This window comes from Pteronotus mesoamericanus, unplaced genomic scaffold, assembly GCF_021234165.1.
Source record: "Pteronotus mesoamericanus isolate MK-2021 breed Mesoamerican mustached bat unplaced genomic scaffold, CSHL_Meso_final contig_100, whole genome shotgun sequence".
NCBI classification, from domain to species: domain Eukaryota; kingdom Metazoa; phylum Chordata; class Mammalia; order Chiroptera; family Mormoopidae; genus Pteronotus; species Pteronotus mesoamericanus.
This window is the reverse complement of record NW_026554999.1, coordinates 11676774-11699315: the sequence shown is the minus strand read 5'-3', so window position 1 is coordinate 11699315 and position 22542 is coordinate 11676774. Positions and strand designations below refer to the sequence as shown.

At 36.2% G+C, this 22542-nt stretch overlaps 1 protein-coding gene and 1 pseudogene across 1 annotated transcript in view; both read left to right on the top strand.

Moving 5' to 3' along the window:
- Positions 1-22542, top strand: part of MDGA2 (MAM domain containing glycosylphosphatidylinositol anchor 2) — an 873596-nt gene that overhangs the window by 220520 nt on the left and 630534 nt on the right. The window lies entirely within an intron of this gene.
- LOC129086045 (60S ribosomal protein L34-like) lies at positions 17901-18233 on the top strand (annotated as a pseudogene).

Below are 22542 nucleotides of genomic sequence, written 5' to 3'. Positions count from 1 at the left end.
GCTCTGAGATCTATTTCTGCCTGAGAAATTTAGAGGCAGGTTTTCACTGGAGCTGCTGCCTTGACTGTCTACCAGTGGTTAGCTACCACATTGGGAATGAAATTACTGCTAGTGTTGGTGGAAGCAAAACTCATTTTTCATGAACCATCATGGAACACGGGGGAGGAAACCCAGCAGGATGATTTTAAAGAGAATTTCTAGGAGTGGTATCTGGAGGCACAGAGACTGTGGAGTGGACTGCTGTGGCCCTGGTAGAGAGCTGAGGATTGACATCACAAATGGCCAGCTGGAAAAGCATGTTGCCATCTATCCAGTCACTACGGGGGATTGCCATGTAACTCAGAGAGAAACTGCCACAGCAGGAGCCCGTAGCCGGACAGGATCTGAGGCAGTCACAGGAGGCCTCTCCCCTCACATCCTTTGCCCCATTCTTGCCCGATCTAACTCTCTAACTGGATTCAGAAACTGTGACCAAGGAGCAGAGGGAAGTAGTGGGGGTAGGCACAAGATAAGATTCTGACCTTCCCTTTGTCCTCAACAAAAAAGCTTTCCAAGCTTAGCAGTACCAAGATGAGCTAAGGTATGGGGGGAAAGCATTAAAGTCTACAGTTAGGAGTTCCCTGGACTGGACATTTTCATTATTGAAATGGTGATATTTAGCACATGAGAGCAACAGGAAAATATTTTATTATCTGGAATAATAGGAAAATATTCCATACAGGGGCTAGGGAAAGCATGAGTCCATGAGTCAGGTTTAAGAGAACAGTGTGGAAAGTAATACATTGTTTGCTGATTACATGCCATGGAGGTTAGCTCGTTCGAAATAATGATTACGGTAACTACAAAGATGCATGGACTTCATTCACATTATATGAATAGAATTCTGGCCTGTCACATGCTCACACTTCTACAGTTCCATCTATGTTAGAGCAGGATAGAGGAAACATGATGGATATTAACATCATCTATTCAAATTTGACTTTGGAAAGTAGCTGCCCTCCAATCTGGCACCCCAACGTCTGTTTACTTTTTTTTTGTACATCCAAAAATCTAAAAGGTTTAGACTTTTTAGTTTAACTTTTTACTGTGACAAAGCTAAGGAAATACAAAAGAGAATAGTAGATGATCATATTGACAAGCGGGGAGAAAGTCTATTTTTACATGTTATATAAACTTTAGTCTTTCAAGTATCCGTGAGACTAGAATGTTCTTTCTCTTTTCTCCCCATCCCCAACCACACTCCCTATTTTTCATTTTACAAAGAATTATCATTTAGAAGAAGCATCAACCAAAATGCTTCTATTTCTACTTCTTTCAAAATGAGCCACACCCAAAGAGAGAAGGGAAACAGATAACGTGTGCTTCAGCTGCTGCTTTCTTTATGTGTTTTAAGCCATAGGACCAGTGTAAGTTCTGGATCACAAACACATTATCATTTTGCTAATAGCTACTGACTGCACAATATTCCACTGAGATTTCTTGTATAACCTGCTGACATGTGTTCACCAAGGCTCTTTTTCCTTCATTACAACAAACCAGTTGCTCATGAACATCTTCATGTAAAATTTCTGTTGACAAACTGTTTCTCTTAAGCATTCCACACTAGTGCAAGTTCCTTTTTTAATGTAATAACTATAAAATTGTAGACAATTATTTTTATATGTTATTACTAACAAAGTTAAAGAAAACTATTTATGATAAGTAATTATTCCCTCCTTTGCTGGCATACAGAGATAAGTTCTAAGGTGGGTAGGCTTGTGAGAGTTTCTAGAAAAAAGTACCTAATGATTTTTCAGGCTGATACTACAAGGCTGTCCACTTTTCGCATGAACAGAGTATTGAGCCAGATTGCTTTCTGTGTCCTTTTAAGAGTTATGGAAATAAATTATATTTCATTCCATTGTGTTCCTTGCTTTTCTATTTGTCAGTCATCATACCTTCTACTATTGTGGTATCAAGAAATTGAATTCTGTTTCTGACTCATTGCTTTACTTTTCCTATTTGTGCTTATCACTGCCCCAGACCATTTACAAAGGAACCACGTGGCGTCCAATGAAGCTGGTGTGCAGTGATTGTGCTCTTTTCTCCTCCCCTTCCTCTCACTGCCCCCAATATATTTTTTATTTTCTTATTTTTGCTATTTCTTACTGCCATCTCCCTCTGGATTTTTTTTTTTTGTCTTATGTTTTGTGATCTCAGAGATTGTGAAAGAATGGTTAAGAATGCAAACTGAGAAATTAAAGTTTTTTTTAAATAATATTTTTCCATGATGCTTTTCCTTATCATCTAATAATTTACCACATAAAGCTAGCAAAAATGAAGTAATCTAATTAAAAAGAAAAACTTTTGTTCCAATTTAAATATAATTAGAATACACTGGATGTGATTTGCAACTTTGATAGTTACGCTTGTTATTCTTTCAAGTTTTGGTAAATATATGACAGAAAAAAACATTTATTTTCAGGGAACATAGATGCTTATTCTCTGCATGACAAGTGTAAACAGAAGATGTAGCTACGGTCAAGTGACTGAAGTAGCCAAAGGTAGATGTTCTTCCACAACCTTGCTGCTGTTTCCTTGTCTTTCTTTCCCTGTCCTACTTATCATCAATATTGATCTTGGGTGGGTACTAAATGCCTTAATTCTCAATTTCACTTAACCTCAAAGGGACAAAACATAGTAGTAGAATGAAGAGGTAAACAGGTCTATGCTTTCTCTTCTTAATTTTGTCCATCTGTACCCAGATTCAGCACTTACCATTTCCCCCACCGTCTTTCTCCATGCCTGCTCCATAGGGTTCTCACTGTGATGAAGATGGTTTTTAGCCTTTGAAGTATTCATCTTCTAGTAGAAAAACCTGGTATTATGAGGATATTCAATACAAATTATGGTATATGGTAATTTCAAAGTATGACTCCTACTTCAAATCTGAGAAAACAGAAATTTAGCTGATACATCCAGTTTTACGGACCCTTCATGTAATGCAGGACTGTACTACTGTTTCAAGCTAAGATTATGGAGGCTAAGTGCCCGGTGTATCTAAACATCTGCTGCACCAAATTCACCCTTCCTTTGCTCTAACAAGTCTGGTAAGTAACCAAAGCTTCAATGTAAGATGATGTTTTAGAAAACCTCAGACGTCTTACATGCATTCTCTACGGGCAATGAACCGAGAAGTTTTCAACTCTGGTAGGGAGCCTGCAGGAAGATGAAGCATCATCAGAAGCAAGATAATTTGTTATTTAAAAGATCCTTCTTTAGTGTGTCCCATGTGCTAGAGACAGTGGTAAGAAGGGAAAAACCCACAACCCGCCCAAGCTTATAATCTAGTGGATATGTAATAGAAATGGAGCAAAAAGGGTAACCTCAGAACGGACCTATGTAGGAAAGAAATGGAAGACTGTCAGGGAAGGCCTGGGACTGCAGCGTGTTCCCAGGTGTTTCTGCAGTGGAAAGTCTTGGACTTTCTCTCTAGCCACATGGACTCCTGAACTCTGCACTCATTCCAGGGTCTTGTTTCTTCCCTGGAGACCCCTCTTTAGGAGCATCCTTAGCCAATTTGCAGGTGCAAGGGGTCTTCCCTTGCCAAGGATACTTAACTGGCATCTCAATCTATTTTATTCTTCATTTAAACATTGTTGAGCAAAGTAGGTAATTTCCACAGAGTTGCAATACCATGAAATAGTGAAATTCAGAACAGTAAATTTTATATATAGTATATTACATATTATTTTATATACACACACGTGTATATATATATAGAGAGAGAAGGGGAAGAGAGAGAGAGAGATGTAATTTTATGAGCCTATTAATGTGATTATTGTTTCCTAATGTATTTTGATGCTAGAGATCTCCTAGTACTTTACACACAGATGTGTTATCTGCAGGGAGATGGTAAGTGCGGGGTTAGGGCCCATGTTCTGCATGCCATTCACTATGTTCCAATGATTTAATGCCTTTAAGCTTTTGTTTTGTCCAAATGGAAAATGAAGGCTGCTATAACATCTATTATGTGGAATCATTGTGGGGAGAGATATGTTAAGTTCTCAGTTCCTACCTTCACTACCCACCTCATGGGCCTCTTCTTTCTCACACCACCCTTGTACACTGGCCTTCAAGGGAGTCTCTGACCAGGTCAAGTGTGCCCCTTACCCTGGGCTCAGCCCCTCCTGTCCCTGCCACCAGGAACTCTGAGCCTCCAGACAGTCTCCTCCCTTACTCTCTCATTTAGGTCTCTCTTCAGATCATCAGAGAAGGCTTTCTTGGTCAGGGTAGTTGACTATTGACTCATTCTCCTCTTAATCATGCTTGATATTACTTAGTGCACTTTCACTGGGATTACATTGTATTCTCCCCCATGTGTATTTATTTCTGTCTCTCCACTACCAGAAAGGACGCTCCAGAAGGACAGGAAATTTTACTATTTGTTCACCATCATGTCCGCAGCATCTGGGACAGTGCTTGGCATGGGACACCGTCATTTCAATGAATGAAAAAATAAATGAATAAATGTTTATGACTCCCTTAACAGACTGCTTGTCATATAATAGGAACTCAAGTTATGTAATTCATTACTTTTATCATCAATATGATTGTTATCAGTTGATGCCAACCTATGATAGATCATATAGCAAATAGCATGTGTGTGATTCTCATCAATTTCTATACCACATCCTTGTTTATCTTTTCTGCACTATACTGAATGCTTTCTTTTTCCTAAATAGAACCTTGAATTGATTATATTTGACTGGTTTATCTATTATCTGAAATCAAATAAGAAAATAGTTGTTTTCAAAAGCAACCAATTTCTACGTCTCTATGGTGACTCTACACTCAGTATATTTTAAGAAAAACATTGAACTTAATGACTGTTACTACCATCAGAGTAAGAGTTAAAGAAGGTACAATTGACTGACTAAAGGTGATGAGAGCACCAGCTCAATTCACAGATATAGTTGTCATTTAAAAATTATGATGTGCCTACTTTCTGTAAGGCTCTGTAGTATATATAGAAATAAATGACACAGTCCCTTCCTTCAGGCAAAATATGTTTTAAAAAAATAAGACATGACTTTTTGCAGCGTGAAGAGGGTTGTTGCCAGAGCCTAAGAAGTAGAAAAATTGAGGCTACATAAAATATGTTAAAAATAGAACTAGTTTACCTATTAATAATATTATGAATTAAGTGCCCAGTGTGCACCAGTGACCAAGTACAATGCTAGGGACTGGAAAAAGAAAAAAAAGAAAATAGTTGTTCTCTTGCACAGAATGTGTGCATCTGACACAATTATTCTATCCCAGCATATTCTGTAGCAGTGGTTTTCTAATCATCTTCAGCTTTATGCTGATGGTACTGTGCCTAATTAATAAGCTTTATTTGAATTTCAGGTTCTTAACTATATTCTGCCAACATTGTTCTACCTAATGGCTTAATAACCTGTGTCCACTTATACGATTATCTGCCAAAGATTTATTTTGCTACTGTGCTATAATTGTCATATGTTGCACCCATCATTAGCCAGATGTTCACAAAACTGTAAATTCCACAAGGAAAGAGAGCCTGTCTGTTTCAACAATGCCACCCTAGTACTTAAAGGTGTTTAATATATGTTTGTTGACAAAATATTTATATACCTACTTTGATAGTTAAAATTAGATTGTCCCTTAATTTTTGTAATAGATCCTTCGATATGGCCCCCATAAAAGGAATTTATATTATTAAATGACATGAGATTTATACAATTTAATTTTTCTCGTGTCTGGATTTGCTATTAAACTATGGCGGCATTGTTTCTAATTATAATTTCTCATTAAATTTCAATTGTTTAAAATTGCCATAACTTATTATTGATAAATTATTTTGTTATATCCAAGACTTTTTTAGTGTGAGAAGAATTATTAATATAAACTTCTGATGTTTTGTTTCAGTTACAGTTTGCAACTATCGCAACTGCTTGCATAATACTTTCAAAGTTTTAAGTAGGCAAAAAATGTGTTAGATTCTTCTTACTCTTTGATTACTGTCTCCTCCTGCCCTAAGGAAGTAGCAACTTCATCTCACTTTCCCACTATGAAAGCCAGCTGTGAATCTAAATATTTCAGAAGTCATTCACTCTAAGATAAAAAAGACAGCTATGCTAAAATGATAGTTCTTTGCAAATTTACATTTTTAATGACCGAAGGTCAGGGGCATTTCAATCACAATGAAACTCAACTATTGCCTCTTCAGTGCATTCCTGAAGCTTTAGTATGCTCCCTGACCTAGGCCAGTGTTGCTTAAACATGTTAAACTCATGCTACCCACAGGCATGCGCATTCTGTCTCTGCTCTCTGGACCCATTATCCTAGTCTATGGCCATCACAACCTGTTACATTGCAGTCAGCTTGAAAGGCCTCCTTTCTGACTTCACTTGAGCAAATCTTTCACATTGAAGGATCTCATCAACAGCATGTTGTCCATGCTGCTTTGTCTGCCACCCACTTCAGAGCTGACCCACTCTCTTTCTGCCCCCATAAACCTTGATTTATGATTGTCTGTGAGGTGTGTATTTTCTTACTAGCTTTATAGTTGCTACGCGCAGGTGCGAATGTCCTATTATACTGTAATACTGAAGGCAGAGAATGTTTTAGGTTATGAGTGTGCGGTCCCCAAACAAAATCAGAGCTTGCCATACATTCAGTTATTAGCTGTGACTTTGAATTTCATTCTGTCTTCAGAAGGGATAAAGGCCTGAATGAAAATGGAGAAGTGAAAATTTTCTTCACAATAATACCTTGGATTCCAGAGAAAACAATCACATATTTCCCTCATCGATGTAAACTATGGATGCAAAGAGCACCCTCACGGTGAGAGGAAAGTCTTTTTGGTTTTGATTTCTTTGACATTTCTTTTTCTAGGGAATCTCTGGAAACCTACAAAAAGGGTAGAATCATGTTGAATTATAGCATGGGGTTTATATTAGATTTTCCTTTATGACCTTGGAGCTACCAAGATACAAACTAGAATAGTCTTGGTTTTTTTTCACTTCTCTCTAGGAGAGGCGGGGTATAAAAACACTCAGTGATTTTCAATTCCTCTTAATCTGGTTGAACAATCACTTACTTGTGTCTAAGGTTACCCTCACTGTCCCTAGGAGCAGACCCTAAGACAAAGTTCCCTGGGATTGTGGTTTACTAGAATGTATCTCCAGGAGTAAAGAAATGACACATGGAAAGGAAGGACAAAAGGGAAGATGTGAGAACAAAATCCCGTGAAAAAGTACTTTGAACTCAGTCCCTCAGAGGACCCTGGAGATAGTGAAGATAACACTTCAGAGCTGTCTATCAGGGAGTGGTATTTCTGTGTCCTCACTAAGGCCTGCCCCAAGCGTGCATTACATCGGGCTTCCTGTGCTGAGGCCAAGCGAGTCCAGCAGCCTGAGGGCAGCTCTCCTCCGGGGAGCTGCAGGTGCTGGCTGTGGGGATTGACAACTCTCCGGGAGCCAGTGCGCAGGATGATGAAAGAATCAGTACCACAGTGGGGGTGTGGGTGGAGCAGTGGCATTGTCTGTGACACCCAACCCGCACTCCCACCGTAGCTTTCTCCTGAAAGGCCTGGCCCAGGAGGGGCATCTGATAGAAGCAGTGCGCTCCTCCGAGTGCAGGCAATAAGGAGATGCATTGTCTGTCAAGAATTTACAAACACAAATGAAATAAAACGGGCTAAAAGTCAATCTGTTTTTCGTTATCATCATGCATCAGTGAATCTGAATACTGTCACTGACAGAATACGTCAGCCCCCCTCTTCCCACCTCACACGCGGTCTCTTGGTGTGCCCCTTTCTGGCCCACTCTCAGGTACTCAACTAGGAAAAATTTAATCTGCGTCATGCTCAAAAAATAATATCTGGACAAAATAGATCTCTTTAAAATGTCAATCATTATTCTTATAGTTACAAATTATTTGGTGTTCATTTTAAACCACATTGAAAAACAAACAAGAAAATATTTTTCTGTATATGTGAAGTATATGTGTCTTTTCGTTACTGAACCATCACAGACATACAGGGTGGGCAGCAGAGGGGAGGGCCATAGGACAATGAGGGAATGTTAACCTCACATTTCGATTCTTCCATTTCACAAATGTTTCTTGAAGAACTACTGAGTGCTGAGTACTGATTGTTATGCACATTTTGTGATAAATGATTATGTAAGTATAAATTTTTGTATAAATGCATGTAGGATACACATGCACCTAAAACATACCTTACATACACACACAGACTATGCCCATACCTATCTGAATTATAGTTCATTTCCTTATTTGACTGAAATCTTTTCTGTGTCTCTCAGTATAGACTGCTATATTTATCTCCATCACACTGAACTCTGCTAAAGAAAGACTATTCTTGCCTTTGGAATAACTCTTCTTCCTTTTTTATTAACCAGAGCACTACTGAAGTTCATTTCAGCATCCTGAGCAAGACAAAAGGACCTAATTCACGACAGAAGCCTAATGCATAGTTAAATTCTGCAGATTATTTGCTAGTGAGTCAGCCTATTTACCAAGATAATTCAACTTGCAAATTAGTCATGTAGAAAGATTTAGTTGGCGAAGATAAAGTAGGCACATTTGCCCTAAAAATAGACACACTATGCTTGTTCCTAAAGCAGTACAGTAGTACCACACATAAGGGACTCAGTGAGGCGGAGAGGGACTTTTTTTTCACTTATCCAAGTGATCAGTTCCTTTCCCTGATAGAGCTTGGAGCACATTGCCAAGCGTTTTTGCCAGCTTTTTTACACTGGAAAATAAAACATGGCCCATGCTAATGAGTCAGGCACCAGCAGTACCAGTTGGCCTGGTTCTTCTTTTGCTTTTTTGCGTTGCTGACATTTCCTCCTTCCAGCTTGGGAGGCGCAGCTGCAGGGATTGAGCTGCAGCATATTTTTGGCACTTGTCTCTTGAAAACACTATCATGGAGTGAGAGGAGCGAAGTAGCCCTACTGGCTTACATATATGAGGAGTGGAAGCTGTTTAGAGTCTGATTAGAAATATTTGAAACTCTTTGTAAACTGTAATGTGTTGGGCTATAAGGTTGGGACACAGTGCTCCTGTTTTGAATACATCCATTGTCATTTCTTTCAGGGTTGTGGGTGAATTTGAAGCTTGATGAGCACAGGTGCCAACCGTTCTTTCTGAAGAGAGACATTTGCTCTTGGCTCCCCTCCCATTGATTGCATCACTGCAAAAATCCTACCCTCCTCTTGTCTTGGAAATGAGCTAAAGTGTTTTCCCATTACATTATTCTATTTCTAGGCTTTAAGTTTGCAAGGTAGTAGGAAGTGAAATCAATGAGCAAACAGCTAATAACAAAGTGCCATCAATATGTGCATAGGTTGTAACCATCTCATCCATTGATGTTTCTCAATCACATCCTAATGCAGAATGAATGTAACAATTCAGTTAAGCATGTGCTGAGAAGTACACAGCCCCATGTCTATGTGGCAGTCTCGCTATAACGGGAGAAGGTTCTTGACTAAAAAGACTGGTATTTTCTGGAGAAAGACACTGTATGTAAGACATGACCTTATGTGGTACAAAGGAAAATGTTGCCTTTATCAGAGCACAGATAGCATGACTGCTCAGAATAAACCGGTGCCAGAGCTCATTAATGAGGCTTCTTCAGCAAATTACTCCTCCTGTGGATATGCTTGCATGTTGCTGGGCTGAAATACCAAAATTTCCATGTGTTTTTCCAGCTGTGCTTCCTAAGAGATCAGCTGCAAATGAAATTCTTATCATAGTCTTAAATTACATGAATGGACCCTGTTTCCTGATAACATTTGAAGACTGATTTGTTTCACACAGTGACTTTCTGTTGTTGGTGGCCTCCACTTTGCCCAGTTCTCCATTCGAAACGTGGTGAACCCATTCTTTTGTATGTACAAACTATGGGTGAATTTAGTATAGGACAGAAGGAAATCCTATAGCCACTAAAGAAATGGAGGTATAGTCATTGTCTTTGAGCAAATTGCAGTCTTTCTACAGTGACAACGTATAGTGTGTATGTGTGTGTGTGTGTATACACGTACATATATACATACATGCATACACACACATATAGATGATAGATAAATAGAATGGTTTGAAAATTTGGAAGCATATTAGAAACATAAAAGAATACACATCAGGAGTAATGCTTACTGAGATTTACTACATGCTCTGAAATAGGCTATGGTTAGGTGCACTATCACATTTAATCCTAGACCAGCGATTTTCAACCAGTGCTCCACAAGAATTTTTAAAACATGTAATACCTGACTATTTAGTCAGGGGCACTGACATCTTTTCCCCTAGCTTGTTGAATAAAAAAATGACATCAGCCAACACAACAATAGCCATCTGATATGAACCAAAATTATACTTATTTTTTGTTATATCTGCAAAAAGTATAATATATTGTTTGGTGAGTTGCAGTAAAGTAGAGGAATTGGAAAAAGGGACGGTTCTAGGTGCTAAACATAGAAAAATGATCATGTAGTATGTCCATTCTTTAAGCAGTTTTCCATGTGGTGGTTAATATACACAAAACATCCATCATGACACTATAATTAACACTAGAGAATGAGAAGGGCCATAGTGGAGGTCTGTCTGCATGACCATAATGACACACAGAGAGCAGGCAAAACCTACAGTAGGTCCTGCTCTTCTGCCAAAAATGAGCTTGGATCGAGGACTGGATCCCAAGCCAGTGTTTTCCTCAGTAAATGAACTGGCTTGGGGAAACTTTCTATGGTTTCCCCAGAAACCTGGGATATTAGAGGAAAATATGAGGGGTTGACCCAGAAAGTATGGCACACTGAGCAGGTGAATGTGTCCATTTTCCTGGCTTTCTCTTTTCCACTCTATTCATGAACTACACTTGGAGGTCCCCTTTTTACAGATACTACATATAAATTTATATATAGAATTACAAATATACATTTATATAATTAGATTACATAGAATTATACAGGGCAGGACAAAAGTATGGTTACAGTTGCTCATATAGAAAATAATACAATAATTAATAAATAGTAATACAAAAATAAACTGCATTTTATGCAGTCGCAACTATAAACCTACTTTTGCCCCACAATGTGTATACTATATATTATATATAACAATATACAGTATATTACAAATGGTATTATATAGGCTAGGAACCTCTAGGAATAGGAAGTGAAAACTTTTCTATACAAGGATGTTAAGGGTCGAGGGTTGTTAAAATATTTTCACTAATTTTTAATTTAAAAACGCACTATCTCCTGAGAATTTAAGAAAAAATATTCATTTTAGTGCAGTTTTATATACTATTCTGAGTCACTATATATGTGTACATGATTATGTGTGTTTGTGTATGTGTATTGACATAAGGTTCGACTTAGGGAAGAGTTGAAAAATAGTATAGAGATTTCCCATATTACCCTCCTCCCAGTTTCCCCTTAGGCCAATGTCTTAATAAAGCCACAGAATAGTTATCAAAACTAAGACATTAACTGTTGTACAATAATAAGTTAACAAAAGTATAGACTTTTTAAAGATTTCACCATTTTAAGAATTAATGACCATTTTTTTTGCTCTAGGATTCAATCGGGATCCCACATTGAATTTAGTTGTCACGTCTCCTTAACCTCTTCCCCTCTGTGTTGGTGCTTTCATAGTCTTGATACTCTCAAAGGTTACTGGTCACTCTGTAAATATCTCTCAGTTTGTGTTTGTCTCATGTTTTCTCATTAGATTTAAAGTTGTCCATCATTGGAAGATTAGCACAGAGAGAATGTGTCCTTCTCATCGCCTCATAACAGAGGCGCTGCATGGCAGTGATGGGTGCTAATGGGGATGTTAACTTTTACCAATTAGCTAGAGTGACATTTGCCAGGATTCTCCACTATAAACTTTTCTCTTTTTTTTAATTACTAAATGTATTTTTTTCTATTCTGTCCTAACAGATTACCACAAGCCTTTTAAAATAACACATTTATTTATGTTTAATATTTATTACCCTACAGTTCTGTATTATTGTACAAAAGACTCAAAATCAGGGTGTCAATAGGGCTGAGTTCCTTTTTGCAGTCTCTAGGAGAGGCTGTTTCCTCGCCTGTGCTAGCTCCTGTGAGTCACCCACAATCCCTGGCTCATGGCGCCTTCCTCCCTCTTCAAAGCTAGCAAGGGTGAATCAAGTCCTTTTCTCATTGCATCACTCTGACTTCTTCCTCAAATTTTAAGGATCTTTGTGAACACATTGGACCCTACCCAGATAATCTGGATAATCTCCCTATTTTAAGGTCAGATTTAGTTACTTTGATTTCATTTTCAACCTTAATTCCCTTTTGCCAAAAAAAAAATAACATATTCACAGGTGTTGTGGATCAGGACTTGGGAGGACATTATTCTGGCTACTGCACAAAGTATTTTTTGAGATATCCTGTTTCTGCCTCTTAATTTTGCACACTAAAATTTTGCTCACTACTTTAACTTCCATCAAAGAACCTGACCTATGGTGACACAATGATGAATTTTAGATTCTCTCATTTCTTCTACATTTACACATTGAAGTTTCTATTTAAGAAGTAAATGTCATTTCTCCCCCACTTATTTATTTAGCTTTGTATTTATATGTACATACAGTAATCATGGATATTAATTTAATTCTTTGGTTTATAATCTAATATTGTTATTATTTATTTCATTTATCAAAATGTTGTAAATTGGATCTTTGGAATTTATTTCAGATTGGCTACTATTTGACCGTTAGAAAGCCCTACACACACACACACACACACACACACACACACACACACACCCCTTTTCTTTTGAGCATGATTTTTTTTTCTTTGATTACCTTCTTAATTTCCAGTATTGCAAAATGATCTAGGTATAAAGTCTGTTAATAGAATTATAGTTACCCTTGAACTGTAAAAATATGAAACATTTTCACAAATAAAAAATAGAACCTAAAATTTTTTTCTATAAGGGTAGCAGATTAATATTTTGGAAAAAACAATTCTTTGAAAAAGCATCAATAATGGTAGGCTATAGCTGGTGAATTTCTGGTGACTTTAAACCTATGTAATACTTTCTTTAAAAGTGTCACTAAATTTCATTGTTTCTAGATTGGCAGTGTTTAAATAAATTTGCTCAATCTTAACACATAAACTTTCTATAGCTGCCATCATGCCATCATTGACATTATAATAAAATGGTCTAAAAGGAATTCTTTTTTTTTTTTTTGCATTTTAAAAAATGGCTTGAATGTGTTCTTGAAGACAGGAAGAAAATAAAATCTATTACTTCACCAAAAACCTGAAACTGATGAGAATACAGAGAAAGATTTCCAGAAAATTATATGATTTTTTACTATAAAATAGTAAGAGAGAACTGAGGCATGGCAGGTCATGGGCGGTGAAGGATTACCATAATTTTCAGATGTTAAGGTTTACAGATGCTATATTTTCATACTATTCTAGGTAATCCCAGCACTCACTAATTTGGTTAACGAAAAAGAAATCAATCATTGAACAAGATTCTCTCTGTCATTTTAGTATTTATTCATCCAAGTATAAATATGAACACACAATCTCATTCTCTGAAGTTCTCTTTTCTTTTTGCAACATTCATTGTGGAAGTAAGAGTTAACTGCAGCTGAATTAATTGTCGCTAGGCAAGGTGGTGAGAGCCAAGGGACAGGGTCAGAAAAGCAGAAACATTTTTTTTTCCCCCTGGGACTTTATGCGATGCCAGATACTTTCTAAAGTGGTGAATTTGTTTCAATTGTCTAGCACTGCTTTCTCTCCTAAGAAGTGTCAATGAGCAGTGTGTTAGGGAAAACCTCACACACTTTGGCTAAACATTTGATTCAGTGAAGATTGTGTGAGAGATGTCCTTCTCATTATTAAGAGATCTATCGTTGGAACATGCCAAGATTAAAATTTATCAGGCAGTTAGTCTAGATCTATGGATTAGCTGCACCTATGAAAGAAATAAACTGGTACCAAATTCATGAGAAAGATAAATTATTCCTTGATTTCACTAAAGCACTTTTATTGATCTTGCCATATTTTTCTTTCTTTTTTTTGAGTCACCATTTTAATTTGATGAGCATTTCACAGAGAAACTTTCTTAGAGACTCACTACATAGAAAATATATCATTCTCTTTGTATGCCACTTCAAACTCAATACATAATTGGAAACTGGGGAGAAAAATTTAAAGAACATTTTTTTTCTCACTTTGTTGTCTGTATTACTCATGAGTAAGGATAATTAGTCTGGAGAATACTACAGCAGTATCATTTAGTCATTCTCAGGGTTGAAAAGATTAATGTGCAATTCAACAGTTTAATTGTGTTTCACTGAAATTGTTATGGATTGTTTCAAGGTTTCAATGAGGTATTTTCTACTTATTTTAGTGAAGTACAGACATATTCATGATGAATTACATTCAGTCTCACCACAAAATAAGGACAGCATGCTTAGTCTATACAAAGACTACTTTTCAGAATCAAGTTTAATATTTGTAATGTGCTATTTCAAACTAAAAAATTTCACTTTAAAAAATATAGTTCCCAAGGATCTGAATCCAAAACTCTCATACATACATGTTTTGTATTCTAATATCTAATTACCATCTGTTAAACCCAAATAATAGACCCTACAGGGACAGCTTTCCTGCTTCTCTATTATGATACTCTCTTTGTATATGTATAAAAATATAAACACACACACACACATATATATATAAATAAAATTCTTGACCTTAACAACATTTTTAGAATGATTCTTTATACAAAATAATAAAAGCTTTGTGAGTATTATAAAAATCACAAACTGAGAATAGAACCATCCATATATTATTGTACCATGAAATTGGGGAAATCATATAAATGTAAGATACAAGAATAGCTGTATGTGTGTGTGTGTGTGTGTGTATGTAGTCTGCTTGGAAAAAGTCCATCCATTGTTAATATAATGAGAACTGTTTGTGCAGCATCAGTGTAACCTGACAGCCAAACAAAGTGGACTGGAATGCACATACGTGAACAGTGACGACTTCACTGTACTAGTCATCAGTGGGTGTGGTAGATGCTGTTAAGCGAACATGTGTACTGTGTGGCTGTTGCATTCAAAGTGACTGAATGAGGAGAGCAATGAATCTACATCAAATTTTGTATTAAGCTTGAATGTTCCTCTGCAGAAACTATTCAGATGATGCAGAAGGCCGCAGCCATGGGCAACTGGTGATTTACAGCTGCTTCAGAACCACACGCCTGTTCATGAATCACATCTGGTGCAGAGTTTTTAGGAAAATATCAAATCACCCAGGTGACTTAGCCCCACTACAGCCCGGATTTGGTGCTCTGAGACTTCTGGTTTTTCCCAAAACTAAAGTCACCTTTGAAAGAGAAAGGATTTCAAACCATTAATGAGATGCAGGAAAATACGATGGGGCAGCTGATGGTAACTGGGAGAACTGTGTGAGGTCCCAAGGTGCCTACTTTGATGGGGACTGAGGCATAATTGTCCTATGTGTAATGTTTCTTGTATCCTGCATTTTCTTCAGTAAGTGCCTACTTTTCATAGTACATAACTGTATACCTTCTGGACAGATCTCATATATTCATATAACTGGTAGCACAATAGTTTTGTTTATACCAGCATCACAAAAAAACACGTGAGTAATGTGTCACACTATGATGGTATGACAACTCCAGTGTCACTAGTGGATACGAATATTTTAGCTCCATTATAATCGTATGGAACCACCATCATACATGTGGCCCATCATTGACCAGACTTTATGCTGCACATGGCTGCAAATACACAAGCATTAAACAGTTAATCAGAGATTTCAAATAAAAATGTAGGCATTTGCATCTCACTCAGCTTTGGGTAACTGATTCATGATGTTATTGTTTTTAATAGACTTTATTTTTTAGAGCAATTTTCAGTTCAAGTTCAGTTCAAAATGGAGTAGAAGGTATGAAATATAATTTTAAATCATCTGGTTTAAAGTGGGGCAATATACCATGTACATTTTTCTAAATTTAGTGATAAAAATCCTTAAAAGTCATTTAAATTGTCTCAAAGTTTCTGAGTAAACATAGGATTATGATATACATATCATAGGAGTATTGTGGTGATATATATATGTGGTATATTACCATATATTCAAATATAATATATATGGTATATATAACATATATTCAAATATAATATATATGTATATATAGCACATATACCATAAATATACACCATATAGATATATATACACCATAAATATGACATATAATGGTGTATATATATCCTGTTGTTTAGCATATAGAACAAACTCATTAAATATTATGTTTTTGTTATTGTTGTTCTGGAACTTATTAGAGGTAAGTTCAAATCCTGGCTTTATTACTACTAATTATCTGTTGAATACATCTGATCATATTTGAATTGTTACCTGGGTTGCTGTTTCTTCTCTGCACAATTAAGGGTTTCTGTAGTGATAATATCATATTATTACAAAAATAAGTCATGTTTTACTATGTATATTTTGGACACTTCATGGTGAAAAATATACTAAGTTAAAAATAAGCAGAGAATTAATAAAAAGAAATTCAGATTTGTCTACATTCCACTTCTCCATTTTATGGCAATTTATAATACACATTAGTAAACTAAAGGTACTGAAAAGTCCTGCAGTAAAAAAATCTCATAGTACTTACCTGATGTAGCTGTTACAACATATTCGACTCAACTCTTCTATTTCAAAGGGTCTTGGAAGCTTCCTTAAAGCATTATTACTTCAAGACGCAAAGCTATGGTGATTCAAATGTAGGTAGCACATTATTTATATCCATATTTTTATCCAAAGAAGATTAACATAGACAATCAACTCTTGGAAAAAATGTCCATTTAGGCTTAATTACTCTAAATAACTTGGTCAAACTATGGGTGGTAGTATATGTGTCTATCTCTGACTTTTTAAATTGAGATTTTATGGGATAATTGGGTTTCATATGGGCATTTTTACCTCCTGGCTTAGTAGTAAAAACAATTAAAAATCTATGACACAAGATAAAAGTCTACTTAATCTTCAGAGTTAAACAGATACTCTTTTTTATTTTTCAATTACAGTTTACATTCAATATTATTGTATTGGATTCAGGTATATAGCATAGTGGTTAGACAATCTTATCTTTACAAAGACTTTACAAAATCATAGACTTTACAAAGTGTTCCCCCTGATATTTTCAGTACCCAAGTGGCACCATACTAACCATAGTTACTACCATGTTATTGACTACCTTCTCTATGCTGTACTTTTACATTCCCCATGACTGCTCTGCAACTACCAATTTGTACTTCTTAATCAAATCTTTACCCTTTTCACCAAGTTTCCCAATCCCTTCCCTTTGGCAAACACCAGTCCACTCTCTGTGTCTGAGTCTTAAACAGATATTCTTTATTTTTTAAAGATTTTATTTATTTATTTTTAGAGAGAGAGGAAGGGCTAGAAAAAGAGAGTAAGAGAAACATCTATGTGCGAGAGAAGCATCGAATGGTTGCCTCTCTCATGCCCTCAACTGGGGACCTGGCCAACAATCCAGGCACTTGCCCTGACCAGGGATCGAACTGGTGGGCTTTTGATTTTTGGACATGCCCAACCCACTGTGCCACATCAATCAGGGCTTAAACACATGTTTTTGAACTAACTTCCATTTGAGATGATTGAGGAAATTTCGCACTTACACATAAGTTCATAGTTCAAGTGTCCAGCAGTTGAAATGTCTCATATTGTGTCTCATATGTATTTGCCAAATCAAATTTATAAATCGTTGGAATAAGAATCTGCACCCTTTTTCTGAGACACTGTCTACAGGAATTCAAGATGGTTCAGTGTTTGACATACCATCAGGTGGCTGCCTTACAATACAACCTCTAGCAAAACTACGCTGTCCTAAACCATTGGTAATAGAATTGTTGATCTTTATACCAAGGAAGCACCGAAATCTGCATGTGGCGCCTGTGTCTGGGCCAACTTCTTGGAGTTCGTGCTGTGAGACCCAAGGTTATAATGGTGTCTAAACTGAAAACCACGTCAGCAGGGCCTAGGAGAGACTCATGTGTCTGTGACAGGATCAAGTGTGCTTTCCTTATTGAGGGGCAGAAAATCATTGTGAAAATGTTGACGGCGCAAGCACAGAGTCAGGAAGCTAAATAAAAAATGAGGTTTTTGAGTAATAAAAACAAAAGGCTTAAAAAATCTGTACATTCAAGTTTTTTAAATATGTACTTTCTGGTTCTTATTCTATCTGTATCACAGATAGAAGGGATTTTTCCATGGTGTATTTAGCTGACAATACATGCTCAAAGAATGATGAGATCTCAGTCTCAATGCATTTCTGTGTTCATTTAAATGTGCAAGGACCTTATGAACTACCTGATTCTCTGTATCCTTTTGAAAAAGAATGTTGTCTCAAATGAGGAACTTGAAAGAAAATATAAATGTGAATAATACTTTGAAAATTGCCCTCTCAGTCTTGATATCACTAATAAATTCAACATAGTTTTCTTTTAATTATATTCTAAATAGTGGGTTTTTAAAGGAAGACATTTTGGAAACTTTGGCTTAAAATTATTACCCTTATTTTGTTTTGTTGTATGACCTAAGTAAGTGCAAATGTGAATTTTGAAGATTAATGGTTATTGCAGAAGTTGTGTGCAGATCAGGACCCAGGGTTAATATAATTTTATTCACTCATTTCTTCCACAGTTGTGGGGACCTAGAATGTGCCAGGAGCTGGACCACACCCTATGATACAGAGATGCAGAGGAATGACCTATGTTCCATGCTCTCAGGGAGCTGCCCTCATGGTTGCATGAAGAAGGCATGTACTGAGCTAGTAATTATAGATATAATTGCGTTTTCAAAAGACAAAGACCAGGGTGTGAACAGAGCACAGAAACTTGTAGAGCAAAAGTGTTTCAAGAGAAATATTAATTTGGGTAATTATAAAGTCATCACACCATAATAAAAACCTCTTCATTAAAAGTGTTTTGCTTATAATAGGCACCAGCAGAGTCACTCTCCTGGGAAACAGAGGTACCTTTCTAATGCTAGTTGGTTTCTTGGTCAGGTTTTCTGGAAACACTCAATACTGATTAAGAAAGCAAGTGGCATTCTGCCTGATTGAAATTTTTAGAAGACTACTTTGTGACTCCCCAAACTAAAGAAAAATAGAGAAGACCAGGATACTAAAATAACTTAGAATCATTTTAAAATAATGCACTATAAAATAATCAAATTGACTATTACCAGGTTTGAAGTAAGTAGCCTGATGTCTTAATCTTAATTCCCTAAAGCTTTATAAAAACCAAACTCAGAACTGAAGAGACATTTGGAGTTATTCACTAGGGGAAATTAGAAATTCTGAATTCAGGACAACAGGGAATTGAAGTGTTGTGGGGCTGATGCTGCCATTTACATTGTTATTCCATGGAAATGGAGTAAAGCAGTAGACTTGAATTGTAAGCACACTGAGAAAAATGAAATCATCTTTTTGTTATTCAAAGCAGACACAGCATTCTCTGCTATTTAAGTATCTCATCTAGTTGTGCAGAAAACAAATGCATGTGCTAATTCAGGAATGAATCACAGAGCATAGCCTGAGATACAGCCAATGAAACAGTTATCAGTGACTACTGAAGTCTTTCATGGGTTTGAGAATTATGGTGGACATATCTGAAATCATTGTACATATCCCTGATTGTTATTTTCAAATTAATTTTGTACCTTTGCTAAATAAAAACAAAGATAGGTTAAAAAAGCCTTTCAATCTAAAGAAGAGTCATGACATTAAAAAGTCACTTCTCCCTGACTGGTGTAGCTTGGAAGATTGGGCATCATTCTGTAAACCAAAAGGTTACTGGTTCGAGTCCCAGTCGGGGCACATGCCTGGGTAGTGGGCCTGGTCCCCAGTTGAGGCAGTCATAGTCAGGCAGCCTATTGATGTTTTGCTCCCTTTCTTTCCCCCTTCCTTCCCTTCTCTCTAAAATTAAATACATAAGATCTTTTTAAAAATCACATTGTTGGCAAAAATAAAATAAAAGAAAGAAACCTTTGGCAGTGAAATTACTGTTAAAATCTTCTATTTTAGGAAACAACCATTTCAGAACAACCTATCAATTATTGAATAGATGACCTCTTATTCCTGCCAAATAACACCATTTTCCTGTGATATTTTTAATTTTTACCAAAGTTCAAATGCACAGTAGTACTCAGAGACAGACTATCTTGAAAATATTAAACACTGTTCAATAATTTGAGGGTTGTAGGTATTTATGCCACTGGGACTACCATTGTTACCTTTTACTGTGTTTCAAAAACAGAACACAAACACTACATTTAATAGAATGAGATTATTTGTAGGATTATGAAAATCTGTCTTTTGAATTCATAGATTATCAATTGACTTTTCAGTTGCGAAGTTGGCATATGGTGTATGCTTTGATCAGATGGGTTTTTTTTACCAATTCTACACTATTTCTGTCAAGTCAAAGAAGGTAGGATATATTGTGTGTCCATCCAAATTTTTGTATTTATTGCCTAAAACACCTTATTTCACAGGTAATGATAGAGTGGCCTAAATATGGCAGGAATGTTTAACACACCATAAAAATATACAAAGAATGGAAATATAGCCACTTGTGCTGATGCTGTGTCTACTTTTTTTGTCCCTTTCCTCATGTCCATTCTAATGCAGTCCTTATAAAATGACCTGACATACCCAAGAGATGTGCCTTGTGGCTTTCATATTGGTGGCACTTGGGGGGAAAAAAGATCAAATTTATTTTTCATGTAAAATTTTAGCCGTGTGTGTGTGCATTTTAACTTTGTGTTGTGACCAACTGAGTGGCTACCTCGCAATATAAAAGAAGTAGGGACAGCAAAGAATGGCAAAAATATAATAGCATAGAGGTTTAGCATGTAAAAGTTTAAATGAACTTCAGAAATAGCCCAGCAGTTCTTTCATTCTTTGGGAGACATGTTTTGTTAGCTCATTTTACTTTTGTTCGTTGGAGTGAGGCGGAGGGAAGTGGGGCGAGAGGGGAGGTGCTGGGAAACAGGAAGGGTCTGCCACCTTTGCTTTGCTAATCAAAACCAACAGAAAACCCAAGCTTCACTAGGAAGGAAAGTAATTGGAAGGTCAACATCAGCACTCATATTTCCTTTTTATCTGCAGAGATTTTGCTCACGAATAAACTCATATATTCAATTTATTGCTATAGCAAAATGCTGACAATGCTCTACTGAGGGACAGAGTAGAAAATTTAGGAGTTTAGAGATGAAAATCAGAAAATGCAGGCATGATGATTTAGTAAACAGAAGAAAGGCTGAATATCTTTGTTATAGCTTATGGAGAGCAACTTCTAGGTTTTATAGAGAGATGAATATTCTCTTGACTCTACAGCTTTAAAGGATAATGTGAAAGTTGTAAAATACTTTATTAGAGTCATCACACCTCCAAAATTGTCAAGTACATGATTTCTTTGACTTGAAAAAATGAATTTAAAAGTGAATTCAATTAGCAAACAATTTAACACCAAAGCAAATACAAAACAAAACAAAATGTACCCTCAAATATTTGAAAAAGCTGAGAACACTTAGGAAATATAACCTGGTTTTAAAATGGAAGCATTGTTTAATTCTACTAAGATTTGCCTGTTAATAATAAGTAAACAGTTTTAGCCATTATCAGAGAGAGATTTCTCTAAAAATGTGATATTTCTTCTTCATAAACATGAATTAAATATATGTGGTATCCACAATAGTCCAACCATATATCAGGGGTACTTTCAACTCTACTTGTGCACAATTATATAAAATAAATATTTTCTGTAACTATCAATGCTATATGATTATTCTGTCCTAAAAAAAAAGAAACAAAGAATTAGCCTCCAGTTGTGGATTGTTGGTTTTCTTTTTGTTTTGTTTGCTTGTTTGTTTGTTTTTACTTTTCAGCTTGGCAACATATTAAAGCATAAAAGTTAATGAAATATGCTGTCCATCTTTTTCTGAAAACACGGATCAGAGTGTTCAAAGTTTTTTATTTTGTTTGACTGTGCCCTAAACCAACCAGGGAAGGTAGAATTCTTCCTCACAGTTTGCAGTTTGCTTTGTTTTCTGACTCTTTAACTAACTCAATTTAAAATGTTTCAGAAGACTCAGTTTTTGATCCCTTAATACTCTTTGAATAACATAATTTGAAAATGTAAATTTACAGATACAAAGAATAGAGACCTCAAGAATAAAGTTCTCCAAATCTATTACATCAAACTCACACTGAACATGTGTTCAGATTGTATTCGGGGTTATTGAATGTCCAAATATAATGTGGATTCTCTTTGGGAAGGAGAAAGGATTTTCCTCTCTTTTTTTCAGCTCCGCAGTCTGTTTACTTCACTACATTTTTTTAGTTGCATTTTATTCATTTAATTTATGTTCCTCTTGCACATAAGTGCATGTAAAA